At 40.9% G+C, this 20881-nt stretch overlaps 1 protein-coding gene and 1 long non-coding RNA gene across 2 annotated transcripts in view; one reads left to right on the plus strand and one right to left on the minus strand.

The window, feature by feature from the left end:
* LOC307207667 (uncharacterized protein) overlaps nt 1-20881 on the plus strand; it is a gene marked incomplete at its 5' end in the record, with an annotated part of 413689 nt that overhangs the window by 278987 nt on the left and 113821 nt on the right. The gene's annotated exons all lie outside the window — the stretch shown is intronic.
* Nucleotides 1-20881, minus strand: part of LOC307207712 — a 91549-nt gene that overhangs the window by 20514 nt on the left and 50154 nt on the right. Inside the window, exon 3 of the long non-coding RNA XR_013834782.1 lies at nt 20210-20410. This is a non-coding gene — a long non-coding RNA (uncharacterized lncRNA). The remainder of the gene's footprint in view (nt 1-20209; nt 20411-20881) is intronic.

The following is a 20881-nucleotide window of genomic DNA, read 5'->3' on the forward strand; positions in this document are numbered from 1 at the left end:
AGATTAATGTAGAAACAGGATGGAACAGAGTTATGGCTAAACACATGCAAAATTGTCATAAACTGGAAACAGATTGATCCATCCATCCCTATTTGCAAGTAGTGTGATGCAGCCCTTGTAGCAGAAATGCAAATGTTCTTTAAAATTCATTTGCAAATAAATAAATAAATAACACCACCCTGACTCAGAAACAAATACGTTTTATGGAAGCTTATTTCAAATAGTCTCCAAAGCTAACACTGGCATATATTTCGACTACAAAGAAAAGGAACACTGGACAAAGAGAATTCTGCTACATAATGCTAATGGAATAAATGCCTTTAAATGGGGGTAGGTGAGAAAAAATAAATGCACATTTGATATTTGAAAAGAATTTCCACTGTAATTAAATTAAAATTGGTAGATAAAAATGAGATTTCATAATGTTCTGGTGTTATATTGGTATCAATACTGGGTTGTGTTGCATCCATGACAACAGGATGGAAGGTTGCTTATAATACTATTATGTTACATCCCACAGCTGAATGCTAATGCTGTGATGCCAAGGAAATCAAGTTTCAAATCTGGAGTCGGTGAACTTGCCATTGCCAGACTCAGAATTATAAGGAAAGAGCGAAAGCTAATAGGCACAAAATATCAAGAGTGGTTATATTTTCAGAAGTCCACCATTGTCTGGCAAACTGTGTTTTAACATAATGCAAATACAAAAACAAAAAAACAAAAACCAACCCATAAGAATTTAACAGGATGATCCAAATCAAGGATTCCCCATCCACTTAAAAAAATGAAGCAAAACCCACAGCTCTAGCAGCACCAGCAAATTACGAAACTTAACTCAATTTTCTTCTGCACACAGTGAGAATTGATCATTTGGTTATCCAGAGAAAGAGCTTAAGAAAACAAATGGAGATTCTTCCGTTTTGATCGTGGATCTCCTTCCTTTTCCCCCACACTGCAGTTTAGTCTGGGGAATATATAAGCCCAGGAGAACTGCCATTTTGTGATATAGATGTAATCCAAAAAGTGAGGTCCAATTCAGTCCTTTATCCACAGTAAGCCTTTACACAGCATTGGGGGAAGCTGCAGCCTTCCATATGTTGTTGGACCCCAATTCCCAACATTCCTGATCACTGCCATGCTAGCTGGGAGTTGTAGTCCTACAGTTTCTGAAGGGCCACCATTTCCCTATCTTTGTTTAAAAGGTGTGCATGTAATCATAATTGGATGTATGATTTATTCTCTGGCATTCACAATATTTTTTAAGTCCATTACATGGACTTCATTTGTGCAGAGAGGATATTCTCTTGGTAGCAGGTTTGTTTGTTTGTTTGTTTATCGCCTTTTTTGCCAAGGCACTCGGTGTGGTTTACAATTTTACAATACATGTGCATCTTTTTTAAAAAAACAACAACACCACCCAACTTTGGGTTCATTTGATGTGTGGGTTCTCACCAGCTCAAGTTATTCTTGCTTCATTCTTGGTGAGTTTTCTTGGCGAGTGCTCAGAGATAATGCTGAGTATCTCTCTTTAATGAGAGTTTTCTTCTGGTCAGTAACATCAGCATGTGCACCACTGGAGATTGGCTAGGTATGTGCATGTGCACATTAAAAATCCCAAGGTCAAGACAATGTGATTGTTGGATATATTTACTGTACCAGAGCAGTTGGCTTTGGGAGCCCAAACTGCTGAACCTACATGCGACAGTTCAATGCACTTTAAGAACTGGAGATGAATGTTGAGAGGATACTGTGGTTGATTAACCTGCTGAGCATTATGAGAGGCCTGGGTTCATGCTGAGGTCACATCCATACCATAAAGTACTTCCATAACACATTAAGAGTCACAGCTCCCGCCTAAGAATCCCAAGGACTGTAGTTTGTTAATGGTGCTGAGCAGTCCTAGTTTTCTAGAAAAGGAGGTGCCAGAACTCACCATGAACACCTCCCTTGTTCTCTTCGAATGGCAATGGTGCCCACTTTGAATGCATAGCATTGATGTGACTTGAGAACCAGCATGGTGTGACAATTAATGTCAGGCTAGGCCTGGGAAGACCTGGTTTTGAATCTCCACTTAACCATAAAACTCACAGGATGACCTTGGACCACTTTCTCTCCTTTTGTCTTTCACAGTGTAGCCTACCTCAAAAGGGAAAAAATGAAAGAGGAGAAAATAATTTATGCAACCTTGAGTTCCTTGGAGAAAATGTGGCGTGTGTGTGTGTGTGTGTGTGTGTGTGTGTTTACATATTTATTTCACAAATTTATACAATGCCTCATTGTAAAATAAAAAACAAAAAACCCTCAAAGCAGTTTACAAAAAATATGCATGAAAACCTTTGGTTTCATCTCCAGACCACACAGGCATGTTCAGCATTTGATCACTGCAACATCAATAACTTACATGTGTGAAGGTGGCATCACATATCAAATGCCATAGTTAGTAGGAGCATTCATCATAAAAAGTAGTCCTGATGTTTCCTATGTTAAATGAGGTATGTAGTGTGGAGGTTCATAGAAGGACCTTTTTTGGTGGTGGCTCCACACCAGTGTATATCCATTGAGGTGCATCTTGCTGCAACCTTTGTATTCTTTCCTTGCTAGACTCCTTGTGGCCAATGATTTAAGTCAATTTTTTATATTTTAAATTATGTTCATTGTACAATTCACTAACATTATTTTCAATTTTTTATTGTGTATTACATTTAGATGCTACCTCGTATTTTTTTTGCAATATGGGACCATTCTTAGGTCTTTTAATAAAATAAATAAATTTTGCAAACACTTCCTTGTGTCAGTGCTGAACCTGCCACCTCATCTTCATTGTTATTTCACATTTCCCAGGACCGGCATTAAAAAATGAGTTTCTGGCTCACATTAACCCCTTACTTGATGTTGCAACAGATACAGGAATAATGCCAAATATATCTCTAATATATTTGTTTCCATTCCATCCATCAGTGCATAGCTTCATTAGAAACACATCTCCCTTTTTCAAAAGAGAGAGAAAGATGTTACAAGCTGAGCTGAGGCCGATGGAGAAAGATCACTTGAATTTGCTCATTGATGAACTTCCTGGGAGAAGGCAGACACTATCAATATCATTGACCTTTGTGGGTACAGATGCTGTTTCAGCATCTGGCCCTACAATTTTGAAATTAAATAGAATTGCTTTGAAGGCACAAAAATCCTGTGATGGGGAAGGAAGTTGTTTGCCTCTCACACAGTCTCTGCACTTCCCCCTTCTCCTATATGACAAGGTTGTTATTTACCGCATTTCATTTTTGTTATTTATTTCATTTATTAATCACTTCTTATGAAGCATCTCAAAGCACTTTCACAATTAAAGCATCAAAAATAAAAGAACTGCATGCAGTTTAAACAATTGCATATAAAAAATTAAAACAAATCCAAAAATAAAAGGAATTTCAAATCCAGTGCAGAAGCCCATTGAAATAATTTTTTTCAGGTAAAAGGCTTGTTGAAAGAAGAAAGTCTTCAATAGACACTGTAATGACAGTGAATATTGTGCCTGCCTAATATGTAGCAGGAGAGAATTCCAAAGGGTAGGTGTCACCACTTTAGATGTCCAGTATCAATATTATTGTTGCATCTCATCCCATTCTCAAAGCAGTGTGAGATACCAGGGGTTCCAGGCACTTACCCAGACTTTGGTTTCCTGGGAATGAGGGACAGTGGAGTCTTTAGGATATATGGTTCATTTACACATCTATACAAACTTAGGCTGTGATGGAGGGGCCCCCAGGATTAACACTCCAAGAAGATGTTGCTTCTCCCATAGTCACAGTCTTGGATTCCAACAGAAATCAAGCATGGCTCTCCCTCATAGACTTCAGCCTGCCACCTGCTTCAAGCTCTCTCACACAAGTCTGGCCTTTGTCCTTCTCACCAACGGCCAGGGAAGGGAAGGGGGCCCACCCATTTGTCCTCTGGCACAGAGCCACTTCCTTTGGTTACCTTAACAACCCGTACTTAGGGGGCCATTACCTCACCAGGGATTCGGGTGGCGCTGTGGGTTAAACCACAGAGCCTAGGGCTTGCTGATCAGAAGGTTGGCGGTTCAAATCCCTGCGACGGGGTGAGCTCCCATTGCTCGATCCCTGCTCCTGCCAACCTAGCAGTTCAAAAGCACATCAAAGTGCAAGTAGATAAATCTGGCAGGAAGGTAAACGGCGTTTCTGTGCACTGCTCTGGTTCTCCAGAAGTGGCTTAGTCATGCTGGCCACATGACCCGGAAGAACTGTCTGCGGACAAACGCCGGCTCCCTCGGCCTAAAGCGAGATGAGCACCACAACCCCAGAGTCGGCCACGACTGGACCTAATGGACAGGGGTCCCTTTACCTCTACCTTACCTCACCAGGAAGCTAGTTTGGCTATTCAAACAATTGAATCATTGCTGAATCCAAGAATTAAAAGAGGCTCAGGCATACTGCCAAACCCCACCCCCCAAACTCACATCATCATCATTAACCCATCCTTCACCCCAAGGTCCCTGTGTGGGTTACAACATTAAAACACAGTATCAAAAACAATTTAAGACAACTTGCAATCACAAAAATAGACACCTAAAGTGTCTAAATCCAGGATAAAGAGGTGTGTGGTGGGTTATCTGATGAGATTATACTTGCTGGATGTGCTTTCCTGCAGAGTATGGTAATTGGTTGGGTATATACTGTAAGGATGAGGTAATCTTTCAGGTATCTTGGTCCTGAGCTGCATAGGACATGGTATTCTTGATGTTCTCACAACCAGAGCAGCACTGCTCGTCATTGACACTCTCGACTTCATTCAACTTACAATATATAATACAGTGGTACCTCAGGTTACATACGCTTCAGGTTACAGACTCCGCTAACCCAGAAATAGTGCTTCAGGTTAAGAACTTTGCTTCAGGATGAGAACAGAAATTGTGTGGCGGCGGCACAGCAGCAGTGAGAGGCCCCATTAGCTAAAGTGGTGTTTCAGGTTAAGAACAGTTTCAGGTAAAGTATGGACCTCCGGAACGAATTAAGTACTTAACCTGAGGTACCACTGTAGAAGTTTTTTGAAAAAGTAGTATTTCTTGGGGATATGCATGACATTCCGACACATTTGGACATGATCCCCTCATCCTGAGGTGAAGTGAGATGCCTTAGATGGAAGCACTTTTTAGTGCTTCAACAATTCAGATTTTAAAAAAATAAATACCGGTAAATGTAGGGATGCATGTGCTGAAAACCAAAGAAAGAATCTAACCTTATCACAGCACCCAGGTAGAATGATGGCCAAAGAGACAACAAACACCAGAATGGGGAGATAGTGAAGGAACAGCTTTGTCTTGACTGACAGATCAAGCTTGTGATCATTTTACATGGAAAGTAAATCTCTCTTAGTTTTCCCAGCACAAAATAAGCTTTAAAAGTGTCCAGTACTTGGGCTGATCTGAGCAATTTGGCAGGTTTCCTACCCAAGGGGCCACAGTTTTACAGACCAATTGCCCAAAAAGGACATGGAAAAATTAAGTGATTCCTTTTTTACTTACCCAAAATTGTGAAAGCAGTCCTTGTGCAGAAAACCACTATAGGTATCTTTCTGAACTTTGGCAGAAATTGAGCCCTCAGAATGTCTACCAAATTTCCACCAACTCCAAGCAAACAACAGATTTTTAAAAATAAAAAATCAGACTTTAAATGCCTAGAATAAATGTCCTTGGATCTATATGCTTGTGATTTGGCAGGTGTTTTTCACTGGAGGGGCTGCTGCAATTATCACCCACTTTTCTGAAAAGGTGGGGGGAATTCCCAGTAACAAAGGAGAGAATTATCCAAACTGAATCAGGGAGAAGGTGGGAGAGAAAGAGACTGACATGAGCTGAATCAGGCAACCTATCAATAACCTTAGGCTGAGGTGGGTGGTTTATCAGCATACTAAATCAGGATCCAGACCAAAATATGTGGTGAGTTTATATCCATAATATTTCCATAGTATTATATCCATAATATTTATTACTAGATTTAGAATACCACCAATCAACTGATATTCTCTGTGGGTATCTCCCCAAATGATTATCCACCAGGTTTTGCAGGCATAAAAGTCCTTCAACAGTTGTGTTTATCATAATCTTAATCAATTTATTTTATTTTTATCCTGGTCTTGTCCTAATAGCTCAGGAAGAGCACCCATAGTTGTTTTCTTTCTCAGAGATAGACTAGGCTGAGAGGCAATAAATGGGCCAAGGACATCTAGAGTGGTGCCAGTGTGGTGTAGTGGTTTAGAGCGGTGGATTCGTAATCTGGTGTACTGGGTTCACGTCTCTGCTCCTCCACATGCAGCTGCTGGGTGACCTTGGGCTAGTCACACTTCGTCTCTCAGCCCCACTCACCTCACAGAGTGTTTGTTGTGGGGGAGGAGGGGAAAAGGAGAATGTTAGCCGCTTTGAGACTCCTTCGGGTAGTGATAAAGTGGGATATCAAATCCAAACTCTTCTTATTCTAGTAACCTTTTTTTTTTTTTTTTTTTTTTGCCTAAGCAGGGATTTGAAATCAGGTCTCTCAGTTTTAAGCAGTTGTAGAAGATGTGGTGGAGCTGCACCACACACCTGGCTACGATCCAGCTGGATCACTGCTGTTTACCAGGATGGATAAAGGGAGAGGTGAGGCAGGGGTGGGGTTTGTGTGATGCAAATGTACAAAAATAAACTAACCTGCCAATATGTTTGCACCATGCTGGATACATCAATGCCTCCTCCTTCCCACTATGCAGCAGTGAATGCAACTAGTGGGAGGTCAGGTGAGCAGTGCAGCCCTACCATGCTGTCTGCCACTAGATTTAAGACCTATGCATATGGGTAGTCAATGTGGTGCCTTCCATATATTGTTGGACTGTAACTCTCATCAGCCCCAGCCAGCATATTATACATAGAGTACTGTGGAAGGATAGGGACGCAGGTGGCGCTGTGGGTTAAAGCCTCAGCGCCTAGGACTTGCCGAACGAAAGGTCGGCGGTTCGAATCCCTGCGGCGGGGTGCGCTCCCGCTGCTCGGTCCCAGCGCCTGCCAACCTAGCAGTTCGAAAGCACCTCCGGGTGCAAGTAGATAAATAGGGACCGCTTACCAGCGGGAAGGTAAACGGCGTTTCCGTGTGCGGCTCTGGCTCTGGCTCTGGCCAGAGCAGCGATGTCACGCTGGCCACGTGACCCGGAAGTGTCTCCGGACAGCGCTGGCCCCTGGCCTCTTGAGTGAGATGGGCGCACAACCCCAGAGTCTGTCAAGACTGGCCCGTATGGGCAGGGGTACCTTTACCTTTACCTTTTACTGTGGAAGGATGTGTGGATCCAGAATTTGCCTCCACAGTCACTTACAGACTCATTGTTAAAACATTGTTAAAATGACACATAGCTACCGAAAACAGACCACTGTATTTTGATTTTTTTAAGAAACAGAAATGTGAGATATTCTCTTTTAAACAGGCAGTGTATCCAGTTCATAGATTCCAAAATAGTGGGTTAAAATGCAATGACTGGTCAATGGAAGATGATTGCTGAAAGAGCTTGGAGCATCAGAATACAGCAAAGAAAACCCAGAGAATGGTATGAATATAGATGCAGTTCTACTGCTGAACCAAAGCAGGGTTGACCTATAAGATGACTGGGTAGGAGGTCTCCTGGGAACCTTCATTAGGCTGAGGAAAAGCAAGGTATGTGTAATGAATGAATAGGTGTAAAGGCATTAGAATCTAAGCATTCATACCAATGAATTTGCTTACTGAATCAACCTAAAATGTTTAGCTCAAAAGAGAAACACTCTAAAAACAATAGTTATCTTTCAGCACATTGCCCTGGTACCACAACTGGATCCTCAGTTTAATCTACTGAGTCTATCAGAAACCGGCTGGGTGTAGAGTCTTTGGTTGTTGCTGTTGTTCTACAGATGTGGCAATAATTTCTACATGGGTAAATATAACTTGTCAATTCCTAAGCACATTAAACTGCCTGGTAGATAACCTGCTGAAGTCTGAAGTCCCAGGTTGAGTTACTGCAAGTGCTAGACAAATCACCTTATTTTTTCCCCACTTCAGTTTCATACACATATGTTTGATCTTAACTTCTTTCCATATGGTTTTCTGTAGATTTTTAATGATTTTTTTAAATTAAAACATTTGCATTTTCCCCAATACAGTGGTACCTTGGTACTTGAATGGCTTGGCTCCCAAACAAATCAGCTCCCGAATGCCGCAAACCCAAAAGAAAATGTTCCAAAAGTAAAATGCGAATGTTTTTCAGAAGCCAAACATCTGACATGGCTTCCGCTTGAGTGTAGGAAGCTCCTGCTGCCAATCAGAAGCTGTGCCTCAGTTTTTGAATGGCTTTGGGAGTTGAATGGACTCCCAGAACTGATTAAGTTCGAGAACCAAGGTACCACTGTATACTCATTTTGCATGTACCTTCCACTAAAAAATATTTACCCCCTAAAATATATATTTTTGTGCATCTATCATCTCTAAATTGTATGCATTTCTCTTACAATGCACACATGTTTGAATAAAAATGGCATCACAAATTTTAGAGAAGTGCACTATCTGAATGATAATTTTATCCACGTAAAAGTCTGGGAACCATGGATTAGATGGGTTTGACTTTGAAATCCAGACTGAATGAAATTATCTTCCATCCCAAGCTACAAGTCAACCTATAAATTAACAAATTCCCCATCTGTTTCCTACTGGATGCACAGAAGCACAAAAGGCCCTGAAATGGTGATCCACCTCTCAGGATCTGGATTTGAAATAATTTTGCATAGATCAGTGACTTGAAAACTGATCTGTATATCAGTGTTGAATAATGAAATTCTTCAGAGGAACCTTCCCAAGGATGAGTTTGGAAACTAGTAATGTGAGCTACCGTAACTTCAAATTGGGAGAGATCAGAATATGAACTCCCTCTATATGGCGAAGAACCTTAACAATCAAATTTATTTAGAACATTTGTTGACATCTCAATCAACATAGTCCTCTGGGTGATTCACACAGAGTTCAAACAATATACAAATAAATCATTAAACTATTATAATGATAAGTAAAACACTTAAAACATTTTTTTACCTAAAAACCAATGCAAGCAGAATAACAGCATTTAAAGCACAACATAAGCAATATGTTTCAAATGAAAGAATGACGGCAGTGCAATCTAGAAATAAAAATAAATACTTATATCTAGAGTAATTAGTTGTGTTTCTGATCCATTGAAATCAATGGTGAACTTAGTCATTGAATTCAATGGAACCTAAGTGCATGTAGCTTAGATTGGATACAAGTAATTGTAATTATTTGAAGGTTTATCTTACACTGTTACCCCACTCCACATTATTTGCACTGAGTTTTAAATGATGTTTGACTGCAATTCGATGCACGCCTATGTGATAGTAAGCCCAACTGATAATAGTGGAGGTTATTTCCGAGTAAATGTGCTGCTTGTCTGGATCCAACATCATGCGTACCCCTGGGCTGTAACTAAAGGCTATTTTCTAGAAGCAAAAGTTTATCAGAGGGGAACTGCTGAGAGCAAATTTTGTAGGGTTCGTTCAAGCAAGCAAAAAGTCATGCTTTATCATCTTTCAAATAGGTCTCTTCCACAGAAAATGTATGCAGGGAAATGTAAAGTTTGAAAAACCTTCAGCCCCAGATTCTGTCCCCCCACCCTGGTCATACAAGCTTTCCATATGTGGGGAAATGTTGGCAGTGTGCCCTCATATAAAGACTGCTATCCATGTGGGTTCTGAGACAGTACAAGCCTAGGAGAGGACTATACCATATTCCTTCCTCCAGTTTGAATCGCCTCTCAATGTCTTGCAAACACCCCTTTGCGATTATAACACTAGCCCACAGCAGCTCCTTGTTTGCCTCACAGTAGCTAAGCTGGCATTGTGGCATCCAAAAATGCACATATAGATTACATAGGCAGGCCTCTAATGACAGATAGGCCCACCTGCTAGAGAGTGGTATTTAAATGGCAGGACAAAGGGAAGGGAAATTGCCTAAGGGAGTGGGATTAGGATCAGGTGAAGGTTAATCAAAGGAAATGACAGTTAAATGGTACTCTGGGCTCCTGAGACTGTACGTGTGCATTTCGCTGGAAAATGTGTTGTGGGTTTCCCATAAAGAAATATATATAATCAGAAGCAAAAATAATGGATCAAAAGGAAACATAATTTTCACTGCTGCCCCATCAAAACCTTCACGGCTGGTTTCAGAACGTCCATCAGCACAGCCCTAAATAACAAGCAGAACAAAGAGGAAAGCCATGTTACAGACACACACACACACACACACACACACACACACACTGCTTTTTATATATTTTAAAATATATATATCTGAATGAAAAGTAGTATCATGATTTGGATGTGGGTTTCACACAGCTGAACAACTCAGTTCCCTTAGGAAGTGTGATTGGATTGCAATCTGAAATATTCACATGCCTAAAAAGGAGGGGGTACTGGTCAATACTTGGAGATGAGTGCCACACACACACACACACACACACACACACACACCATTTTAGGCTTGTGGGTTTATCAGGCTGCAGTCTTCAATTGGGAGTAAGTCCCTTTGAACTCAATGGAGTTTACATCTTGAGTAGGTAGTTACAGAATAATCTGGAATCAAACTCACTAACATTCTTTTTTGGAAAAAAAGAAATCATAATTTTGTTATTAGAGAAGAAGCATAAGTTACACATAGACTTTTCATAGTAAGGGGAATAATAATAAAGCATAGTAAGTTTTACCTAGTGATCATAAATAGAATGTGCAGGGAGAGGAATAAGAAAATAAGGTAATCTTCTACAAAACCTCTCCACATAGTAACCTGGGAAATTGGAGGTTCAGTGGAGTTTGCATCTGAGTTGACAAAGGAAAAGAATTCAAATGAAAACAGTCTATTTTTGACTAGCCTCTAAAGTCTGAGGGCTCTTCTTTGCTGTGTTAGGTGTTCTAAAATCTTTCCAAGCCACTCCTCCTGAGAGCTGGGGTGGTAGGTTAGATTTCTAATGAGAAGCAACTGTGAATCTGGTGCAGCTAGGAGCATGAATACTAAGGACTTATCAATAATTGAGGGATTTCTGCCCCCTTCCAAGTAGTGGAGTGCCAGGGCTGGGGTTGGCATTAGAGTTGTGCATTTTTAGAGTAACTTCTTGTATTCTTGCAGATATGGTTTTTAACAGGGCTCTGGACCACAACATTTCCCAGTCATGTTCCTCTATCTGAATACCTGGGTTACTCTCACAAACTAATCTCAGTCCATGGGAGGAGCCAGATTCTATACTGAGTAGATATTTGTATATATTAGAAGCTAGGCCACTTTGACTGGAGATTTCATATGAAAAAAAGGATTTTAAAAATGTCAAGCAATGGAGCCCTTCTCCTTTATAGAGTAGGAATATACTTGCTTGAGTTGGAGCCAATTATATAATAATAATAATAATAATAATAATAATAATAATTATTATTATTATTATTTATACCCCACCCTTCCGAGTTCAAAAACCGGGCTCAGGGTGGCTAACAACAAATGTAAAACACTTTAAAACACTTAATTATAAAAGCAGCATAAAAATAAAAACATGAATAACAATAAAAATCAAAAATCAATCATATATTCCCCAGGGCTAGGTGGCTGAATTGGTCCTACTTGGGCCAGCGAGGAGGCCAGAGGAGAATTTGCTGTGGGGTCTCAGAGCAGGTGATCTTCATAAAAAGGGGAGGGGAAGGGAAGGGAAATAAAAGATCAGGCTGAATTCAACTTAAAGGCCAGGTAGAATAGCTCTGTCTTACAGGCCCAACAGAAGGAAGTTAAACCCTAAAGGGCCCTAGTCTCATGGGACAGAGCATTCCACCAGGTCACAGCCATCATTGAAAAAGCCCTGGCCCTGGTGGAAGATAGTTTGATTTCCTTAGGGCCCAGGACCTCTAAACTATGGTTATTCATGGACCTTAAGGCCTTCTGCGGGGCATACCAGGAGAGGCGGTCCCGTAGATACGAGGGCCCTAAGCCACAAAGGGCTTTAAAGGTCAAGACCAGCACCTTGAACGTGACCCTATACTCCACCAGGAGCCAGTGCAACTTGTAAAGCACACCTTTTGCCCGATGGGTAGGGTATAAATAATAAAATAATTGTGGTTATTATTATGGTTGTTGTTGTTGTTATATAAGTTTTCCAAAATGGGTTGACCTTTGGGCAAAATATATTTAGTTGTATAGATTCACCTTTTTCTCCACAATAGGAATTTGTGATGTTCATCATTAAAGCAAAAGGCTGGGTGATCCAAAATAGGAGTTAAAGGCAATGGCAAATGAGTTTGCCATTTATGCCATATTCAGAGGGTCAACTGTAGAAACACTTCACTTATTTTGTTCACTAAAGTTTTTCAGCCTGATGTGGCTTATGATCCACCACCACAAAGTAACCCATCATGAAATGTTAAAACTGAGGCACAGATTCAATTAAAACAAAACAAAGCAAAACAGTGTTGTGAACCACTACTGAAATAGGAGAACATGAGGCAAAATACATCAAATGCATTATTCATTATTTGCAGTATTAGAAGTATCCATAGTATTACAAGTTATTTACACAGCTCTGGTAAAGCCTAATCTGTTTCCCTCTCTGGTACTAATGAAATATGGCATCAGATCTTGAATCATCCTATTACATGGCCTTGCAGGAACATAAAAGGTCAGGATTCCAGAGTTATTAATCCTCAATCGTTTTGACAATTGATTTTGAACACACAGACCAATGCACTCTTTTTAACATACAATCAGAAATGCTCAAAATTAATTGATTTCTCCCATGCACACCTGGCAGCAGCAAACTTTGAAACAAAGATGTGCATTTGTGTTTAGCTGTGCTGTTTTGTCAGCATTTGGGACTGGACCTTCTTGTAAAAAAGCCATGCCAATTCTACAGAGAAGGGAAGCTTACTTGGGGTATAGGGGTGGACGAGAAATTTGAAAAGCTCCCTTCTCCCATGCATACACCTCGCTTGGTGAGTATTGACTTTTTCTTTTACTCTGTGCCATAATGCCTGATCAGATCTATGGACACTGGCTACAATCCAATGCAGCGTTAAGAACACTTAAGCCCTTTGAAATCAGCTGGCTTATAGACACTTAGCTCTGTGTTGCAATGTGGCCTCTGAGGCTGGAACCAGATATTATATATGCATCCAACTCTGAACATAAGAACATAAGAAGAGTCCTGCAGGATTAGGCCAAAGCCCCTTCTAGTTCAGCATCCTGGTCTCATAGTGGCCAACCAGATGCCTATGAGAAGCCCACAAGAAGGAACTGAGCACAGAAGCCCACTCCCCGCTTGTGATTCCCAGCAACTGGTCCATACCCTCCAATGTTTCTCCATTGAAAATAGGGACGCCCCATTCCATAATGATAATTTTACTATTTATACCCAACACATCTTACTCGGTTGCCCCAGCACTTTGAGCAGCTTCCAACATATATAAAAACATAATAAAACATTAAACATTAAAAAAAAAACTCTTCTCTATACAGGATTGCCTTCAGATGGCTCGGGGTTCAGATAACTCTGTACCCTCTAACATTTCTCTAATGGAAACAGGGGCATCCTACCACACCCTCCGACATTTATCCAGTGAAAATAGGGACATCCTAAGGGAAAGCAGGATCAGTGGCGTAGCGTGGGTTGTCAGCACCCGGGGCAAGGCAAGTAATTTTCGCCCCCTAACCTGTGGATTTGCGCCCCCTAACCCGTGGATTTGCCCTAACCCCAGATGTTGCGCCCGGTGCGGCCGGCCCCCCCTGCACCCCCCACGCTACGCCACTGAGCAGGATCAAATCAGAAACCAGGAAGGCTTCTCTAAATCAGGGACATCCCTGGAAAAAGAGGGGCAGCTGATTATCAAGACATACTGCCTCTGACAGTGCAAGAGAGTAGCTGCTGATAACCTTGCCCTCCAAGGCAACTCAACCCCTCCACACTTTGTATCACTCACTGCAGGGAAGAGGAGCAAGTTTCAGTCCAAGGGCCTCATTCCCATTTAGGAACTTCTGAGAGGCTGGAGGAAAAAGTGAGCAAAGCTATGAATCTGAATGTTACCTTCATAATCTAACTTGGTTTCCACACACACACACACACACACACACACACACACTTCTGTCCTCCATTCAGGTAAACAAGAAACACAGTCCAAATTCAAGGACACATTCCAGCTCAGCAAAAACACTCAACGAGTGTCAAAGCAGAGCCATGCAACAGTGATGAACTTCAGGCTCTCAAATTTCAATAGTGCCCTGTGCAATGCTAAAAGTGCCCCACCTCTTGGTTCTACACCATTGCTGTGGTGCCCCCTGCAGCATGGCAGCCAGTGTGGCTGAACCAGTTGTGCTACCCTAAAACCACTTCTGTGGGGAGGGATGTGGCCTGGGAAAATAATATGGGGTGTGGCCTGGGGATAACCTGAGGCAAAGGAGGTTTTAGGGTAGCATGACCAGTTCAGCTGCACTAGGCACTGGCACCACAGTGGGAGCTGCAACAGTGATGTAGAATGGGGTGCAAGAGGCAGGAAGTGCCAAATTTTAGAATCGCACAGGGCGGCACTAACATTTGGGAGCCCAAAGTCTGCCGCTATCTGAGGGACAGAGAAGGCTGGGGGGCACATTTGGTCTTGACAACTGGCTGCTGGCAAGGTAAGGAAACATTCAGCATCATGATGTCAAGATGTAGCAGTTGTTGCTGAGAGCAGAGTAGAATGGCTACTTAGGTATCACCAAAAAGAGAGGACAAATGAGGACGCTGATTTGCATCATATTCAAACATGATAGTTTCTATGCAGAGATGCAAATGTATATGGAAGCCCCAAAGCTGGAGAGTGGAAGCTCCCAAACTGCTGCAATCAGTTCTAAATTATTATTCAAACTTATGAATGTTTGACTGTATTAGTTACATTTTACATCCATGGAATATTTCTTGGGGGTGTGGGTATGTGGTGAATATTTGTTATATGTATTTTCAGAAACTGAAAAGTGGTTGTTTGTTAACTTTATTTTTCAGTTTCTGAAAATACATATAATACTTTTTTAAGACTTAAAAATAAAACACCAGTTGTTGGGGCAGCGTCTATTGCAAACCCCTCCCTGAGGGTGATTCCCTGCATAAATGGGAACCAGCTTGAACGTTAGCCTCACTTACCGCTAGGCTGAATTGTTGATTTGTTGTTCACAAATAAACATGGCTGTTGATGCCTTTCTGAATAAAGCTGCTTCATGGTTTCAGGGTAGGCCTGTTGCAAGGTCTTCTCATACAGTGAGTGCATTTATAAAAACTTTGAGGTTTCATCAAGTGGTATATTACTTAATTAATGCTCTTCCCAAACTTCATGGGATACTGCACCATCTGGATAAATTTAACAATATATACCAATTCTCATTCTCCACTGGTACTGTAACATTTGAGAGTCAGTAGGTACTTCTGAATGATGAATTGATTTCCAATGAGGGTATTTAAAAAACAACAACCAGCTGACTAATCCTGGATAAATGCAAACACTCATATTAATCTTGTTATTTTCATTGGCAATATCTCGAAAGGCATTTGCCAAGCCATTAGCCCCTTCCAACTATAAAATAATGTTATGTTTCTGTATCAAATAGCTATTTAAAAGTTCAAGCCCAGGCTATGCTTCTTCTTTTTTTGCAAACCTTATCAGAGTCAGTTATAGATACTTATCCAAAAGGCACGACCCCTTCTAAAACAGCCTTCTTCAACCTGGTGCCCTTCAGATGTTTTAGACGACAACTCTCATCAGCCTCAACTGGCATAGCCAATTGCCAAGGCTAATGGGAGTTAAAAGGCAGCAGGTTGAGGGAAAGTATTCTAAATTTTGGTCTGCATGTCATTCTTGCTTCTCACCTGATAATAGACAAGTAGTTGAAGGTCTAGCAGAGTGTTCATTAGGATAGCAATAGAAGCAATGTATTTAATTGCATTTTGCGATTTCATGCTTGTGAGTCACCACAGAAGTGGAGCCAGGCTTTGTTCCCTCTTTACAATGTCCCAGGTCGCATCCCTTGAAACTCAGACCCTGAGAGGTCTGAATAGAGTGGATTGTGGCACTTCAGATAGTAACTGGCTGTATGTGTCATGTTCCTCTACAAAAATCTCCTCACATGTAGAAAACTAGAAAACAGGAGGGAACAGACTGGGACAGAGCCTTTATCTCTGTTGTGCCATTATGGAGGGTGTTCCCCCTGCTTCCCTTATCTGCTGTTCAAAGTACCTCCCCCTTCCTATGACTATGTTCCATCACAATATTTAAGATAACCAGGAACACCCTCATAAGCTTACTGTCCATACAGTAGCTCAGTTCTTCAATGGCACACCAAAGACCCATAAGGCTGCGTGTCCTCAGGAAGTAACTGAAAATATTTTTGTGACTTTTGGCGGCCAAGGAGAGGGCAAGGTGGGGTTTAAATCAACATAAACCACTTTGTTACCTGACAGAAGCACTTGGGTTGGCTCAGGCTACAGGAAGTATAAAATGAAATGAAGTGCTTTGGGGACCATTTAAAGGAAATATTGTTCCTGTTATAGGATGTTTGCATTTCTCTTACTTTTTATGAAGATATCTTAGGGAGAAATCGATGACAAGTTCTATAAGCTAATCATTGTTCTTGGAGTGAAAATATTCTGCTTTCCATCTCTGCTTCAGAACAGCAATATTGATGCTAAAACTTTTTTTTATAAAAAACAAAACAAAAACAACCCCAGAAAATGTAACTTTATGTTTGTCAAAATCCATACCTGTTCCTCTTAAGAACACTGAAATTGTGAGGTCAATGTGCATGAATCCAATTGCCTGTCTTCATCTCAAAAGCCTTTAGCTCCACCAAGAAAAAAATGAATGCCACTTACAAAATGAAATTGATGCTTCTATTTCCCCCTCATTTGAACTACAATGAACTACCAGATAGGGTTGGGAGAGAAATTTGATTACGTTGATTAAGCTCATATATTAAAATGAATGTATCAAATGTGCAATTTCTGAAACAATGTAAGAGCTGAAACACAGCCATCCTTAAAACATTGCACTTATTCATTTTTTGTGATGTTCTCCAACCAATTAATGTTTGCAAAAAATACGTATACAATGGGAAAGTATGCACAAAAATGAATATATTAGTGAATATAACCTACAAAAATGTGTTATACTAGGGGGGATTGCTTGCAGAAATGTACATTAGTCAAACCTACATACAAAAATGTGTTTATTAGGAAAAATGTGTAGTAAAATGCTGGTGAATTTTCATGAGAATATTTTTTTTAAAAAAAATCAAATTGCTCCAGAAATGTGGAGAACTGCATTTAAGATGGGAGAATGAGAAAATTGACAAATCCTTCTATCCCTAGCAGTGGGAGAGGGGGCCCCCTCCAAAGCATTTAGAAAAGGAAGTGTTTAAACATGTTTCCATTTTATTTCTTCCAGAGATTATAATGCATAATTTTTGCACAAAAGTCAATTACATAGCCCAGTGATTTACCAGCAAAGCTGGTCAAAAGATATTATCTTAGTGCCAGTTAATGTGTGTGACTAGTTACAAGACAAAATAAATCCTTCGGAAATTACTTTTTTAAAAAAATGTACATAAGAAAATCTCAACCAAAGTTTCCATTTACCAGAGAGATTGACAGCTTTTTCTTACCTAGGAAATCACTGTCCCTGTTCTGCCTTTCAGAGAAGTATTTTGAGGAGAGACCTTAGAAATAAAAGTGTGTCTGTGTGGTTATGAGTTAACAGCTTTTCTGGTTTCAGCAGTGGTGTGTGACATCAGAGCAGAATTTTGGGGCAGCTGTGCCAGCCCCCTCCCACTCAGCAAAATGAGGGCCCCTAAATGTAGCAAGCCTTTCTTACCACATTTTGAAGCAAGTAATACCTATTACAACCTAAATAGGGGGAGAGCAGAAGACCATTAAGTTCAGAGCTAAAATTACCTAATCGCACCACTGGATTTCAGCCTATGCATAAACAGAAATGTCCTGTAGTGTTTCATCCAGGAAATGGGGAATGGGTGCATCACAACTCCAGCACAACCCCACCATAGCCAGTTGGATCACTCTGCTATTTCTGTCAGATGCATTAATCAAATCGCAACATCCCATCACCTATAGGCACCAGGCAAAAGCTTTCCTCTATGACCTAAGAAGTGGGTGGGATGATTTTAATGTATTTCTTTTTCTCCTTGGTTTTAATGCATCAGGGAGGGGGATGTTGTCTGGTTGTTTGCTTGAAAGTCACTTTGAGTACATCTGGGCAAGATAAAGCGACTAACAAATTGTAATAACAATTGTGGGAGAAGCAAAACTTCCAAGGGAACAAACTTGAAGCTATCCCATACTGCACTGCATTGAATTTTTTCAATATGCAGAAACCTTCTGGGCCTGTCTTAAAATATGGACTCATCCATTTCTTGACAGCAGAGTGAGTAAGGAGGAGTGTGCACAAGACCAGAATAGATGTTTGTAAGTTTCTCCACCCAAAATGGTCTCACGTTGCACATTAAAGAGGTATACTTGGGAACTACTCAAATGTCTTTAGTTTTTATGTGCCAGAGCAGTTTTCCTGGGTCTTGTCTCTGGGATGACACAGAAGGAATCATGATCAGGGATTAATATTTTAGAAGAGATTACCATTACAAAGGAAAAAGCAAAGCTATTGATACCATGCAACCTTCTGAAAAGGACATTCTGCTGAAATCAGATTCAAGTCATTGGATACAAGCAGCTGAGAGTTCCCAAGCCAAAACAAAGAAAGAATAAAGTTTCAAATACCTTTTCCCACCCTCTTCCAAGAATGTTAAATAATTCTGGTATATTTTGTCCTGAAGTGACTTATTGTACAATTGAAAGACTAGGGATGGGAGCAATTTGACTTGAAACGTTTTAATGCTCATGCCCATCTGAGGAATTACTTCATGGAATGAAATGGCAAAGGTTACTAACATGGTTCCTTTAAAGTTGAGTTGATGCGGGGAACTAGAAAAACTTGCACTTTCTGGATAAAATCATACCCTGTGATTACAGGCTTGTCTGTCACATGGAGCTTTCCCTCCACCATTCCCCCATGGTTTCCTTTCCCTCATTATCCCTCCCTTGTGTTTACCTTATATGGTAATCTTAGAGACATTTAGAGATTAACCCTATATACAAGAACCTGGCATAAAGCAAGCCAGTGTAAGTTAAGACAGCGTAAAGTTACACCAGATCCAAACTCTATTCAGCAGTGGGCCTACTGCTGATTGAGCAGGCTTCAGACTGGCAGAGGGAAAAGAAGCCTTTGAAATATTGTTTGAGGTGCACCACCCTTTTTGCTGCCTTAACTTATACCTAGTTTACACGTCACATGACTGAGCTGAATCAGTGTAGGATCCAGCCTAGGTCTCCCTTCTTTGGTTCCTCCCCCACCATGCCGCTATAGCACTCATTTTTCAGAGCTTAAATCAGTTTACGATCCATTGCACTCAGCTCAGCCAACTGACTCCCAACTGAGTCAGGATGGAGGAGATACACTGGTGTATCTCTGGCTGAGCCAAGGATGAGGGAGTTAAGCCAGCCTAGTTCAGCTGTGCCAGGGACCTCCCAATTCAGCTGGCGATATGCTGGATCCTAACCCTTTTATCCCAGTGGATTTTGCTATAGGATTGCTCCCTCAATATAATTTTTTTAACAGACACTTGTCTACAGCATATAGATTTGGTTTGCAAAATCACCACAAGGCACTTCAGAAGTTCTCATTTTGGCTCATACTGAGTAGTTCCAAATCCTGCTCTATCTCTGACAAACTCAAAATCCCTCTGAGGTGCACCACAATTTGGCTCAAGATTCAGGATTCATCCAGATCCCAAGCACAAGCTAGGCTATTGTTTCACACCCAGAAGATACCTCATGGAGAATATTCAACAGAATCAAAACTCCATCTGAAAACTGGAACTGTCCTAACTTATTTGATTCTTATAGGATAGAGTCAGTGTGTGTGTCCAGTACACTGTGGCCATGCAAGGGCAGGGTCCATGCCAGGGAAAAGAGGTGAAGAAGATAAGGGAGAAGCACCCTGGTCATGGAAGCTGCAAGTGACTACTTTTCCCAAAAAGTTAAACCAGAAGTAGACAAGCAAAAGGATACTTACTGTGTCAGCAGTATTGAGATTATGGCCTACCCAGGAAGGACCATAGCTCAATGATAGGAGGTGGTCTTTGCATTCAGAAGGTCCCAGTTTCAATCCCCAGCATTTCCATGGAGCCATGAACAGCAGCTGGCAGTCAATTTAGGCAATACTGAGCTAGATGGGCCAATAATCTGATTCAGTGTAAGGTGTCTTCCTTTGATCCTAAGAGCAAGAAAGGACCTAGTCAACAATATGAAGGGTAAAATGAAATGGGTGCAGCTTTGAAAGCTGTTTATCAGAGATGAAGGATTTTAGGAAGGACCACTCACTTGAAGGCTTTTGGCAGAACTACATATCACTTATCTAGGGATGACCAGATCCAACATTTCTGGATCATGTTTATGTAGCAGTGCTTCGTGGATAATTTACCCATTTCACTCAGATTTTTTTCCACATGCTTACAGGATAATTTCCAAGAGCTATCGTGTGCATAAAGCACCAGAATTAGCTCTTAGCAAACTTAAAATGAGAACTGGGACTTTGAAGAAAATATTTATTTATACTAGTAATTATTTTCCCTCAGGGATGGTGGCAATTACTTGGACAGTCAGGCACAAGAATGAGTTTTTAAAAGGACCATTCTGTGCTAACCTCTTTGACTTCAGATTGTGTTATGCACTCCCTTGAATTCAA

The sequence above is a fragment of the Podarcis cretensis genome (assembly GCF_951804945.1).
Source record: "Podarcis cretensis genome assembly, chromosome: Z".
NCBI lineage: Eukaryota > Metazoa > Chordata > Lepidosauria > Squamata > Lacertidae > Podarcis > Podarcis cretensis.